Consider the following 8030-nt stretch of genomic DNA (forward strand, 5'->3'; position numbering starts at 1 on the left):
TAATTATTAATTTTTACAGTTCTTTTGCAGTGAAATTGTAAAAATACAAATTTCATAGTTTAATATAATTCAGGATAAGATACGAAATGAGTATATTAGAGGAAGTTTGAGAGTAGCCCCAGTGGTTGAGAAAATAAGGAGTAAAAGGTGAGAGTGGTATGAGCATGTTATGAGAAGGGATGTAACAAGAAGGACGTTAGTTATGAATGTGGAGGGATACACCAGTAAAGGTAGACTTAGAAAGAGTTGGATGGATTGCGTGATGACATGATCAAGAAGGAAGTGATGACTGGGATGACGGATGATACAGTGCTTTTGAGGACGAAAACCCGGTGCGCCGACCCTACGGGAGTAGGATAAGGCAGGGGAGATGATGATAGTTTAGTTTAGTCATGCTAAAATTAAATTCTTACTAGAACTTTTTATTGTTATTTACATACTTTTTGTTAACGTGTTTAGGGTTTTCTTTTAATGTTTAATACCGTAAATGTAAAATACCGTTAGAAGTTATTTCCACGTGGTATTCTAATGGAATAAAAGGGATGGCAAATAAAATGTGGTTTTCCCTGATAGTGTTGGAAATTGCATTACAATTTGTGTTCAAAGCATAGCGTATTTTCATACTTTTAAACTGCTAGCTGTTGCTTGCGATTTCTTCAACTTGAAATTAAAAAAAAATCGACTGCGTAACTCAGTGATGACGTAGATGAATGGTGAAAGAATTTTTTAAATCTGCCCAGTAGTTTTGAGATATTTCAATTTATAAAAAAAATTAAAAAAGACAATTTTTTCCTTTTTATAACATTAGTATAGATTGATGTTTTTCTTTCTTTGTTATTGAGGCAGGTTGTGTTAAATTTAAGCATTGCAACAGACACTTTTGTGTAAAACTCAATACTTTCTTATGTCGGACACATGGCCGATTTATCTTTGATCGTGCACGGTGCTCAGAGCTTGTTTACGCAGTAAAAACGTCAAGCCCAAAACGACAGTTAACGTCTACGAATTAGGAATTTACAGTATACGTTGATTCGTTGAACGTTTACAGCATGCTTTATATTACGACTAGCTTTCGCCCGCGACTCCGTTTGCGTGGAATTAAAAAAAACAAAGCTGAGTACAGTATATGTTCTTCCAGACTATCCTCTACGTATATGCCAAATTTCATCGAAATCCATTCAGCCGTTTAGGCTACAAACTCTAACAAACATCTATCCATCTAAACTTTCTCATTTATAATATTAGTATGATTTAGTATAACACTATCTGTTAAATAATGACAATAGTAAATGCATGTCATTCCGGAGTGAAACACCAATGAAGTGTGACGTCACTAGTCATATCCAATCGTCTAGGTTACTGGAGTTGTCATTAGAAATGTCATACAAAAACTATAAGTAGGATAATAAGCATTACCAATCCGTGTTTGTCGGGTGAAAAAGGCACATTCAAGTAAAATTTAATAAACAAAATCCGACTTGAAGGACCAAAATACAAAGAATTACAATACTTTGATGCAGTCTCCTGTGTCAGTAAATAATGATGTCTAACAACAAAAAAGTATGTTAAACAGTTATTATTCCAAAAAAATCGTTAGACACTGTTTAGTTAAACACGTGTTTTAACTATGACTGCTGCTGAATAAATGGACGCCAACGTGGTTATGTGTTTGACTATAAAGATGACTTCTGCTTTCGGTATAAGTACTCTATTATTTTGTACAAATGAGCTACCGGAAATCTAGGCATAAAATGTTTTGAAAGATGTGATTTTAATTTGTCAAAAATCTTTTTAGTCGCTAGAGTCACATAGGGTTGACAAATTACGTTAAAATTTATTTGAAATCTATCTTTTTTATAGATCTAGAATGATCTAATCAAACTGCTATGATACGAAAAGCGGTCAGTCGAAATGTTTATATCAATATTCAGAGCGTCCATATGCCATTGCATTGCAATATATTTCACAAATCATAAAACTATACGAGTGAGTGATGTAACGACTTTGATACTATTTCAGAACATCCCGATGAGAAGCCAAATCTCTATCAGATACACGTGTTTATATTACAAAATATTGCATCGAATTGTAACCGTTTTCACTGCCGAAACATTTTATCTCATTGAAACAATAGACGTATGTCTTCGAACAGACTTTTTGACCGTGGAAACCGACGGTATCTTGCTCAATTGCTTGATAATTGATATAGAAATATAAAAGCTTTCGCCTGCGACTCCGTTTGCGTGGAATTAAAACAAAAGTAAGAAGCCTATGTCTTCTTCCAGAGTATCCTTTACATCTATATCAAATTTCTTCGAGATTAGTCGTCGTATATTTAGGCTACCTATATTTGTGTTTTTTTTTTTTAAATTACACGGGTACGGATTCGCCGGCGACAGCTAATATTATAAAGGGTCAATTTGCAAGATCAGTTTATGTGTTGAGTTCGTGATTTACTGAAAATTTGATGTTGAAATCTGGAATACTCAGAAAGTTGGTACTTCAACAGTGGTAGTGCCCGCTTTAACATCTTAGCACGAATGGGCCGGCACGCCCGGTGTAATACCACGACCACACAGAAGACAGGCGTGAAATGGAAGCAATTCCGTGTTTCGTCTGATGAGTGTGGTGCCGGAGGCCTAATTTAAGTCCCTTTCTCTTTACCACCCTTTTCTTATAAGGAGAGGTTGGGAAGGGAAAGTGGATTTGACGGTGGATGAGATGCATAGGAAGGGGAAATGTCCTCTTTATGCGCTTCTCCTCCTCCGTCGTATTATGGTAGGCAACGCATCTGCAATTGCGGATGTCTATGGGCAGCGGTCGCTTCGCCATTTTGGCGGTTTCAGGTGGCCGCTTGTTCGTTTGCCACCTTATGTTATAAAAAAAAACTTACCTTAAATAATTCGGTCAGGCACTAATTCATGTTTGCTTGTCACTTTGAGTTCCAGTTTAGTATTAGAAGTACCGAATTCCGTGTAGAATTACACTGGTGCGTTTTGTCGTGTCCTACGGGACACTGGTCAGACGATATGCTAAGTGAATACCACGTTAATCGAATTTTCAAAGAGGGCTCGTCGCAAGTTCACGTAGGGCTGTGACTGGGGAAAAGTTATCGATAGTTTTTTGCATGAAAGGTAATTAATATAATTTAGTACGCTATGTTATCAATACGAATTAATTGTAAATTTAACCAAATGTAATTCTTTATGTGTCTTCCATATTTTATTTGAGATATTATAGTTACTACCAATTTTACAATTATTACGCTTCCAGTAGACACAAACGTAATCATTTTTTCATACCGGTTGTACGAATTTCAGTGCTAGAACATGTATTTCATTATTAAATAATAAGTATACTAGTTTACCGTTTTTTGTGCTTTTCAGTCCTGTTAATTTGTATTTGGAACAGATAGGGAAACATCGATCCATGAATTTCGAAGCCATATTCGTAATTAATTAAAAAAATTAACAATTTAAGTATTTCATTTTTTTATTATCGATATTTCCGGGTGATATTCACAACACTAGTTGGCAAGCCACCGCTAATGCCATTAATGTAAGTCCGTCGGCGGCCACTGTGTCGATACGTATCATTTGTTTCGTATCGGAAACAACATGTCCGTGAAACGTGCCATTTAAATTGTACCTACGTTTTGCGTATCCATTTCGACATCGCCGAATTTATTGAACTAAATGTTATACTACTAAATGTTTATAAAGGCCGCTAAAGTTTTTACTGAACAGTCGACTTATCCAGTTTTACGTGTGTATGCAAGAGCAACTGTCAGTTGATCTGTTTTAAAGTTTGGCATACACACGCATTTCACCCAGGATCAGTTCGGTGGCTCAGTCAAAACTGTCAGTACTGAGCGTATTTAGCGGGTTTTAGTGTTGTTTTAACTCTTAGAAGTATGGTCACTAACTAATTAACTTCTTACTTTAAGGTTTTTTAATAATAGCGATATATGTCTGTTGAATAATAAAAGACAGTAATAAAGTGTAAACACACTACTTCGTTATAGTAATCAGATAGCAGCAACCAATCAAGCCGAGGTTCGGCGCTCTCGGGCACCCTTGAATCGGAAAGCTAAACGCGTATTGAGTGACAGCCCAAGCCGAGGTCCCCTCTCGGGGACCCTTGTGCTTAGTCACTCCATGGAGCGACCACCGAAGCGATCTAAGAGCTCGGTGGCCTCCCAATCCGGTAATAATAACGAAGTAACGGCCCGAGCCGAGGCTCCTGAGGGAGCCCTCGAGCCTAGTTACTCATAGACGAGGTTTAGGCTAAGCGCCATCTGCGCTCGGCCACCTCAAGCCCGGTGTATCTGTAAATGCCTCTTCAAGGCAAACTGTGACAACTCAGTCACAAAAAAAACTACTTCGTGGCGTAGGATGTCAGCATTCACAGCATATTTTCGAATAATCCTTTTTTTAATAAAAAGCCCTACACTTACGACGCGCCTTAGACTATATATTTTCACGCTATTTAGCTAGGGGTTTAAATGAATTGGAAAAAACCTTCATGTGGGAAAAGGACCATAAGCTACAAGCTGCCAACATTAAGAAAGCTAGGTTATTATTGTCACGGTGATTTTATAATTTCATGCGGATGAAGCTACATGGTTTTGGTAGTTGATACGGTAAATAAATGTAACAATCCATAAACCAGGCCCATAGTGACGACATGTTTTATGAATATGCCTCGGTAATAAAAAAACTATTTAGAACTTGAGTTTTTATTACGGCACTAAATAATATTCAGTACCAGCTTCGGTATTTTAGGAATGAATATGAAAGTATATCGGAAGCTATTCTACATTATTAATTAATGGCCCAAATCTATGTGAAAAACACATATTTTCTCAACCTAATACAATAAAATTTATTGTAAAAGAGATGAGGTAGTAAAAAAAAAATATTTCACCTGTACTTTCTTTGACAGGTACTATATCAGTTGTCAAGTTATGTACCTCATGTCCTCGTTTTGACATGTAATAAAACATTTTACAAAATTATAATAAGCTCCATCTTTTGTTATGAAATAAACGAACAGTGGTAGAGCCTGCTCTAACATCGTCGCACTACAGGGTCGGCTCGCCCAGTGTAATACCACGACCACACAGAAAACAGACGTGAAGTGGAAGCAATCCCGCGTTTCGTCTGATAAGTGTGGTGCCGGCCTAATTTTAATCCCTTACCCTTTTACCCTTAAGAGAAAAGGATGGGAAGGAAAAGTGGATTTGACGGTGGAGGAGACGCATAGGAAGAGGAAATGTCCTCTTTATGTGCGTCTCCTCCTCCGTCAATTAAGGGTAGGCAACGCATCTGCAATTGATGTTTATGGGCAGTGGTCGCTTTCCACTTCGGTGGATTTAGGCGTCCGCTTGCTCGTTTGCCACCTTATATTATAAAAAAAAAACTAAAGAGTATTATGAAATAAAATTTAAACATTTTAATAATACTTAAGGATATCTATTGGCAATTAATTTAAATAAAATTAATTACATTGACCTGTGGTTTTAAAAATCTAACAACAGTAAGAGTTAGTGGGATTACTTGAAAAATGTGTCAAGTGAAGTCTATTATGCCTCTTCTATATATTTTATGAATCTCCGACCTAATATTACAAGGATTACGATACGTAATTGACGTTTACCACAATTTTCAGGCAATCCACTTGAAACTGTCTGTCCTCACTGGATTAAGTTCGTGTATATTTTAAACTAGCTTTTGCTCGTGACTTCGCCCGCGTGAAATTATAAAATAATAAAAAAGTAACCTATGTTACTCACAGATAAATTACCTTTCTAACGGTGAAAGAATTTTTAAAATCGGCCCAGTTTTTGAGTTATTTCAATATGTACAAAAATACAAATCTTTCCTCTTTATAATCTTAGTATAGATGAGACATTCAAGTATTTTGTTTTTAATATTAAAAAAGGTAATGAATAGTAATTATGAATGCAGAGTAATATTCAAGAGTAAGTAATGTAGAGCCGTGAAAGATAATCTAATTTGTCCTACGTTGCCGCACTGCACGTGGGAAAGGTGAGGGACGGTATGCAACTGCACGCCCCTAAGTACATCGCTTCTCAAACTATATCGGTTTGTCAAGTTTTCATACCCAGAACAACATGTTCAATAAAAGTAACAAAAATACATGTTTGAGTAAAAAGGACGGAATCGCGGACAAAAGTTAGTCTACATTTACACTAATAAAATAAATCGTAAACACACATTATTTCGTGGCGCATGATGACAGCAATTACAGCATATTTTTAAATAATTATTTCTGTAATAAAAAGCTTACGATACGCTTTAGGTTATATGTTTTCACGATGTTAAAAGTAGAGGATAAATAAATTGTAAAAAAACCATGTAAGTAAGGAACCATGAACAACAAGCTGTCAAAATTAAGGAAGCAAGGCCATGCTTGTTATTTGTGCATTTGATTTTTTTGCAATTGAAAATTATAAAAAATAAAATAAAGTTTTGTTAATCTCATGCGGATAAAGTCCATTCCAATTGTATTAACAAGCCATTCCAATTGTATTAACAAGTATCAATGTACTATAGTTTACAATTTCGTGCTACATAGTTTGAGAACCACTGGTTCGTTGTATAATAACAAGCTAAGGCGTTGCCAACATGTGTCCGGCTCAGGGATGTCTGTAATCCGTTTACGCAGTTATCCAATCTGACTGTTTATTTACTATAACAGATTAACTGTCGCGATCTGTTTTATCCAGTACTGAAGGGCAATTACTGATTATCTGGTATGTACCTTGGTCTGTGTACAGTTTTATTGTTTTACTAGCTTTCGCCCGCGACTCCGTCCGCGTGGAATTAAAAGAAAAGTGAATAGCCTATGTGTTCTTCCAGATTATCCTCTATATCTATCCTCTTAATCCGAATATCATCGAAATCCGTCCAGCCGTTTAGGCTACAAACTCTAACAAACATCCATCCATCCATTTATAAATGTGAATGTTTAGATGGATGGATGGATGTTTGTTGGAGTTTCGATGAAATTTGGTATAGTCTGTAATAAAAAATAGTCTGTAAGAACACATAGGATACTCATTTTTTTTTAATTCCGCGCCGAGTCACGGGCGAAAGCTAGTTCGAAATAAAGCTATTATCCAAAAAATAAAGATTATTTTTTTAAATTTTGGCTACTCATATTCTGTTCCTTTAGTGTTGCGCTGTTGTTTATGGGCGTCGAAGATTCCCACCACTCGTTTGCTCAAAAAAATCAATATTCAAATATTCTCGAAAGTTCTTAAATAAGTGGATGCAAAGATTTATTATTGCTACAATTATAATAGAGTTTAAAGCCGATGTACTTTACAAAATGAGATTAGATCGGACTTATCAAAACCGCTACGAACTCGTTGCAATTAGCGTTTGTTGAAGCCAAATAAAATTTTATCTATTAAGTTGAAAGTGAGGACACACTTGGCTTGGCAACAGATTTTTACATATAATAATAGTAGTAATAGCTCGCTAGACAGTTGGATTAAGGGCCCGATTCAAAAGGCGGTTATTTTAGAAACCGCACGAATAGTGAGGAGGTTCCTGTCTGCAGCCCTGACCACAGGTTGCTTCAGTCATCGGATTCCGCAGCCGGTGGACTTCTATTTTTTTATATAATATGATTTAATTTGTTATTTTTTTTAAATAAAAAATCATGTGAAATATATTATACATAAAAATAAGAAAATAAAGATATGAGAGAAGTAGTAATAGTAATAGTAGATTACATATTTTTATTAAGGAAATAAATGTAATGAAAACTGGCTTTCGCTCGCGACTCCGTTCGCGTGAAGAAAAAACAAAAGCAAATAGTCTATGTGTTCCCCTTAGACTATGCTCTACATCTATTCCAAATTTCATCGAGATCTGTTCTGCCGTTTAGGCTACAAACTCTAACAAACATCTATCCATCTAAACTTTCGCATTTATAATATTAGTATGATATTGTTCATTTGGCGAATTTACTTTATCATGAATACTTTAAAGGTTAAC

The sequence above is a fragment of the Papilio polytes genome, unplaced genomic scaffold (assembly GCF_000836215.1).
Source record: "Papilio polytes unplaced genomic scaffold, Ppol_1.0 DF822845.1, whole genome shotgun sequence".
NCBI classification, from domain to species: Eukaryota; Metazoa; Arthropoda; class Insecta; order Lepidoptera; family Papilionidae; genus Papilio; species Papilio polytes.